The sequence below is a fragment of the Cebus imitator genome, unplaced genomic scaffold (genome assembly GCF_001604975.1).
Source record: "Cebus imitator isolate Cc_AM_T3 unplaced genomic scaffold, Cebus_imitator-1.0 Scaffold115, whole genome shotgun sequence".
Lineage (NCBI taxonomy): Eukaryota > Metazoa > Chordata > Mammalia > Primates > Cebidae > Cebus > Cebus imitator.
The window spans coordinates 4,289,579-4,296,120 of NW_016107430.1; the positions used below are offsets into that span (position 1 = coordinate 4,289,579).

At 49.0% G+C, this 6,542-nt stretch overlaps 1 long non-coding RNA gene across 1 annotated transcript; it reads left to right on the forward strand.

Moving 5' to 3' along the window:
• Positions 1-1,344: 1,344 nt before the first annotated feature.
• LOC108311462 lies at positions 1,345-2,118 on the forward strand. Its single transcript, XR_001828217.2, has 2 exons — positions 1,345-1,382; positions 1,490-2,118. It is a non-coding gene; the product is annotated as an uncharacterized LOC108311462 (long non-coding RNA).
• The last annotated feature ends 4,424 nt before the right edge of the window (positions 2,119-6,542 follow it).

Sequence of the window (6,542 nt, forward strand, 5' to 3'; positions counted from 1 at the left end):
TTGAGACAGTTTTGCTCTTATTACCCAGGCTGGAGTGCAATGGTGCGATCTCAGCTCACTGCAACCTCTGCCTCCTGGGTTCAAGCAATTCTGCCTCAGCCTCCCAAGTAGCTGGGACTACAGGCGTGCGCCACCATGCCCAGCTAATTTTTGTATTTTTAGTAGAGATGGGGTTTCACCATGTTGACCAGGATGGTCTTGACCTCTTGACCTGGTGATCCACCCACCTCAGCCTCCCAAAGTGCTGGGATTATAGGTGTGAGCCACCTCACCTGGCCTACACTTGCTTTTTTAAGGGTGTCTAGTGGACATACTCAGATCCCATGTGTGCCTCTTTCCTGGCGGACAGCACAGGGTGGAGGAGCATCATTATAGTTGGTCACAACCTTTCAGACAGTGTGTCTCAAATGAGGGGGTTCAGGTCATTAGCCTCAGTTTACCTGCAGTGCTCATTAAAAATGCAAAGTGCTGGGACCTGGACCCTGCATTTTCAATAGCCGTCCCCCGCCCCAGGCTACACTCATGCCACTGCTCCTATAACTTGGGGCCATTTGATCTGACTCATAAACAGGCAGGCTCCCTTGCTTTAGGTTGCGAATAGGTGGAATCCTGTTTCGTACTTTGTCTTGGCTGCCAGGACATGTTGGAGACTAAGCTTTTGGTGAAATTAGGGTTTAATTATTGTGTAACCTGGATGACTGTTTCGCTGTCTGCCACTATGCTATCGTTGTCTTGCCTTAAGCTGGAAGTATCTGAGGACAAACACCAAAGTCTATTTGCACAGTTTAAAGTTTCTAGCCTTTAAACACTCATCTTCCAGTCTCAGTTCTGCCGCTGTGGGACTTTGGGCAGGACACAGTCTGTAAGGCTCCCATTCTCCTGTGGTTGTTCAGAGTATGAAAAGTGATCATTTAACTTCTATAAAACACTTACTTTACAAGTAGAGATGATAAAGGGGAAGGCGCTTGGGGAGGGCTAGTTTTCAGGGTTACTCAATGCACACGGCACAGATTGCTGTTACTATGTCTTAGACCACTAGATGGCGCCACAGCACAAGCTACTGGAAGTGTCCTCTCCCACCTCCTCCCCAACACCAGTTGTCTCGGAACAGCCCTTCTCCAAGCAGTATTATCAGAACTTAATAGAAATGCACATTCTCAGACCTTCCCCCAGAACTCCTGAATCCAAAACTGTTTTAACACACCATCCTGATGTACACTTAGTTTGAGAATCACAGTCCTAGAATCAGCCTCTGGGAAACTTAGAAGCGAACAGGTAGCTGTGAAATAGAGGATGTGCTGGAGGGAGTGAGGGCGGGTGGGCTGGAGGAGGTGAGGGTGGGAAGGCTGGGGAGGGCTGCTGAGTGAAGGTCACAAGGGCAGGTGGGCTGGAGGGGGTGAGGGTGGGAAGGCTGGGGAGGGCTGCTGAGTGCAGGTCACAAGGGCAGGAACAATTCCACAGGGCTCGTCCCAATCAGGGAACCTTTAAGGAACAAGATACCGGATGGCGATTTTGCATTTTCCTTTTTAGGTAAGACATATCCAATGCTATGAGCTGGATAGAAAGAAAGTTGGGGCTTCTAGGTGACCCACAATTTAGGGGCAAGGTCTTGGGCCAGGAGCAGAAACACAGGGGCTGGCTGAGTGCGGCAGGGAGCCCTTCCTGTCCCCACTCTGGCTGCTTGCCTCTGCCTGTTGAGATTTCACCAAACTACCACTCTGTTAATTGACTAAAATCTTGCAGCCCTCTCTAGATGACCCAGGAAAATGGATGCTCAGAAATCAAAAAGAAGCTTCAGACTGTATGGAAAAATCACTAGTGAATTAAACCTTATTTCTGTTTTTTTCAATTCTGTCTGTATCCGAAGAAAAGGCTGGTGCTGGAATGAATTCGTATCTTTTTGTTGTTGCTGTTTTGACACTGACAAAAATTCCTTTTGCAGGTGGCTACTGAGGCTTCAAAGGGGCAATGTATCATGCAAATAATTTTTTTCAGCTATGACGTGTACAGTTTAGTTTGATTTATTTTTGATGTCAGAAACAAAATGGAAAGTGAGTGCTTTAAAAATGAGTGTGGCTGGCTGAATAAATAAATAATATGCTCTTGGCCAGAACCTGCCAGTGTTGGCTTAATTGTCCATTGATTCTTTAATTCTGTGCACTTTAACATCTACGAAAATTAAGAGGCCACAGAGCATGGAGATGTCTTTTGTTAAACAAATTAAGGAAACTGGGTTTTAGAAGGTGTAGTCCTTCCTTGGGCTTTGACCTAGCATTTAAAGGCGGGAAGCGAAGTTGCCCGAAGCAGGCCGGTTGCCCTCCGCCATCCGTGGTTTCTTCTGGAGCACGGCTACTCTCACCTTCTGTTTCCAGCCATGAATATTTATAGCATGTCCTCAGGCCACGAACATATAGAACAAGGTGTGACTCAGCAAAGGAGACCCTGAGCATCCTTCCTGTCAGTTCCCGGGAGGTATGGAGGTGGCCTGGCATGGCCTCCATCCCGAAGATGCTGGTTCCCATGTTTAGATCCTGGCAGAACAGCCCCAAGATACCCAGCAAGGGTCCTGGGGAGTCTCCTCCATTTCTTGCAGGGAGAGAAACACTCTGGAATCTTTTTTTCTTTCTTCCTCTTTCTGTCCTTCTCTGTTTCTTTCTTTCCCTCCCTCCCTCGCTCCCTCCCTTTTTCTTTTCTTTTCTTTCTTTCTTTTCTTTCTTTCTCTCTCTCTCTCTCTTTCTTTCTTTCTTTTCTTTTTCTTCTCTTTTCTTTTTCTTTCTTTCTTTCCTTCCTTCCTTCCTTTCTTCCTTCCTTCTTTCTTTCCTTTCTCTTTGTTTCTTGTCTCGCTCTTGGAGCCCAGGCTGGAGTGCAGTGGCACAATCTTGGCTCACTGCAACCTCCACCTCCTGGGTTCAAGCAGTTCTCCTGCCTCAGTCTCCCGAGTAGCTTGGTTTACAGGCTCGTGCCACCATGCCTGGCTAGTTTTTGTATTTTTGGTAGAGATGGGGTTTCACCATGTTGGCCAGGCTAGTCTTGAACTCCCAACCTCAAGTGATCCACCTGCCTCAGCCTCCCAAAGTCTTGAGATTAAAGGTGTCAGGCACTGAGCCCGGCCTAGAATCTTTCTTTTATCCCCATTTCCGGCTGGATCAGAGGCACCAGCCATTCTTAGAGCCCTCAACAGAGGTTTCCAATACTATCCAGAAATACTCCCAGAACCCCAAGGACACCAGGGCCTCCTGGCTCACCAAGCCCTGCCTCCAGTCTGCTCAACTGCGGAGTCTGTGTCCTCTCCCCGCCTCCACCCGTTGCCCTTCCCCTAACACACTCTCCGCTCACTCTGAGGCTCCCTCCTCCAGGAAATATTTCTGAGCCCTCACGGTGGCCTCCCACCAGGTGTGGAATGGCAAGGCCCCGCCCCCCCCTTTGGCCTGCTGTGATTCAGCTGCTGGTACTGTGGACCCCTCCAGAGCAGGGCCTAGTCTTTTATTATGTAACCCCAGCATATAAAACAGGACCCAGAACATCATCTGCTCTCAAAAATATTTTGTTGAACGAATAAACAATTGGGAGTAGAATCTGCCTCCAAGCAGCTACTAGTAAGGATAAACAACTGGGAGTCTGTTTGCCTCCAAGCAGATGCAGATAGAGGCGCGGGTAACAGGATGAAATACCCAAAAGGGAGTTCCGTGACTACGTCCATGGCTTGTGTGTTCCAGCATCTCACGCCTCTTTGGAAGGTGCTTCCTTATATTCCTTCTGAGCACCCCACTTCGGGGTCAGGTAAGGTCTGATGAGGTTAGAGGAGAAAATGAGTGCACAGCACCCCGTGAGTGGCTCACGCAGGCGGCGGGGAGCCTCCTTTCCACCCCGGGACTGGTGGAAGGTTTCAGACAGGTGGTGCCATCTTAGCCTCTGGTGGATGCAGACTAGGCTGGTCAGGACACTTGTGAGTGATATGAAGAAAAAGCCAGGTCCTGCCGGCCTTTAGAGCCGTGAACACGTCTCTGATCACATCGATGTGTCACTAAGGCTGAAACCTCCCGACTTGCAAAGGCCATGTGCATGACTGGAGAGTTCTGGGTTGGCTATGCCAGTTAAGAGCTGTGTGATCTTGGGGAAGTTACTCCACTTCTCTGGGCCTCAGTTTGCTCCTCTGTAAACTAGGGTCGATAATAGTGCCACCTCAAAAGGTGATCGTAGAACTTAAACATGAAGCGGCCGGCATCCAGGTTGCACTCAGTGTATATTTTATTACTTACGTCCCTTAGCGGCGGCCTGAAGACAGCAAGACCTGCTGATGCTTCTCTGTAGAAATCTGAAGCAGGCCAGCTTTGTAGGCCTGGCGCGGTGGCTCACGCCTGTAATCCCAGCACTTTGGACGGGCAGATCACCTGAGGTCAGGAGTTAGAAACCAGCCTTGACCGACATGGTGAAACTCCATCTCTACTAAAAATACAAAAATTAGCTGGATGCTGTGGCATCTGCCTGTCACCTTAGCTACTAGGGTGCCTGAGACAGGAGAATCGCTCGAACCTGGGAGGTGGAGGTTGCAATGAGGCTAGGTTGCGCCACTGCACTCCAGCCTGGGCAACAAGAGGGAAGCGCCATCTAAAAAAAAGAAAAAGGAACGAAATCTCAAGCAGGCCAGCTTTGTCTGCTTCTATGGGCTCTTCCAGAGTGGGGGCCTCCCCGTCTCTCTAGGTCCAGAGGGGCCCATAATTTCCCCCACCCTGGAGACCCAATTGCCAGTCCTCCCTCTGCTTTCCCCTGGAACCACCATGAGATGCTCCTTGGCTGTAATTATGACCCCAGGGAGCAGCTGCCATCAGAACACCTGCCACCCAGTCCCTGCTCTCGGGGTGCGAAGCTGGGATCCCCCGCTCAGGCACAGTGACCTCAGCTGGCTGCCTTAGGGACCCCTCACCTGCCTCTCCCCTCTGAGTCCTCAATGCTCTCTCCATCAGCATCATTACATTAGAATTCTCGCCCTTCCACTCATCACATCAGCATCGTGCCCGTCTGTCTCCGCCACTGTCAACAGCCCTGCTTCTCATGTCTCTTGCAACCGGGCGCCTGGGCCGCCCCTCTCTCTCTGGCAATTATGATTCCTTCCCCAGCTCACATCCCAAGTCTTTGTTCTTCTCCCTGAATGTTCAAGTTAATTTCCACCGACTGTTTATTCAGCCTTTGTACTGGCTGGCTTGCTACTAGCTCAGAAAAGGCAGCCCTTTGGGGCAGAGTGGGATGGCAGAGCAACAGTTTAGGACAGGAAGGAAAGACACTTCAGAGAGTGAGGGAGCGAGGCAGGAGTCCTGCGGGCCCTGAAACTTGGGCGTGGGGAGGGGAAGAGGGAGCCCAAGAGGGGTGGCCTGCCAATTCCCAGGCTCTGCTTTTTGGGTTAGCATCTTGGGGTAGTTCCTCCCAGTGTAAGTGTGTGTGCAGATGCACATGGCTACAAAGACGCGTAGAGTCACAAACCTACAGATGCAAAAGGCAGAAAAAATAGCTGTTGGCAGCCACAGCGATCTCTCTGGGGGCCTCCTGTTCTGCCGAGCATCTGAGTTCGGGAGGAGGTTCTGGGCCAGCAGAATTGCCCTGCTTTGAAAAGGGAAGAATTTGGGGCAGACAAGAAAGGGATCCCACAGAGAGGAGCAAAGAGGAGAGAGGGGACTGGAAGGGGAGATGGGGAGAAAGGGACCGCTGGGGTGGCTGGGGTGGCGTGGCTGCAGACAAGGAAGTCCCAGGCTGGGCGGCCTGAGGAATACCAGGCCATTTTAAGGTGTTTGCCCTGTGGTGCTGATTCGGGTTCTGGGTATCAGCCTTGTATTTGAGTTGCTTGGAGGTGGGGCTGCAGGGGGAGGGGGTTTGTTCAGGGCCAGGAAAGGATGAGGGAAAGGAAGAGGTGTCTCATGTATGAATGCGTAACCAGGGTGGAGATAAAGCTACAGCTGGAGACCCAGGGCTGAGCAGGATTTGGGGGAGGCTGGATGTCTAGAACCTCAGCTCTCTGGAATTTTGAGAAACTTTGGAGATGGTTTTGGACTGTGGAAATAGAAACAGGGGGTCAGATCGATGCTACCACCTTTTGGGGCCAGGAGACCCAGCTGACATCTAGGATTCTCTATATAAACACTACCCCTTGGTATTTTCATAATCTGAAAATGCATACAAGCAATTATATGTGACATACAACAGGAGACATTTATAAACGTATGAAATCGTATGAAAGAGATACAAATTGGAAAGTCAAATGTATTTATGCAATATAAATATACATACAAATATACATTTTAGTATGTAATCATGTATATAATTATACATATAATGTAGAATACATAATCGTGTTTTTAATATATATAAATGATATCTTGGAACACAAAATAAAGTCACGTCTTACTTTCCCTATGCTGATCACCTCTAATGTGTATTTGAAGTGTTTAGGCCATTTACATTTTTTAAGTTTATTGATGTATAATTGGCATAAAATAAGCTGTGCATATTTAAAGTATACAACTTTAAAAGTTTTTTTTTTTTTTTTTTTT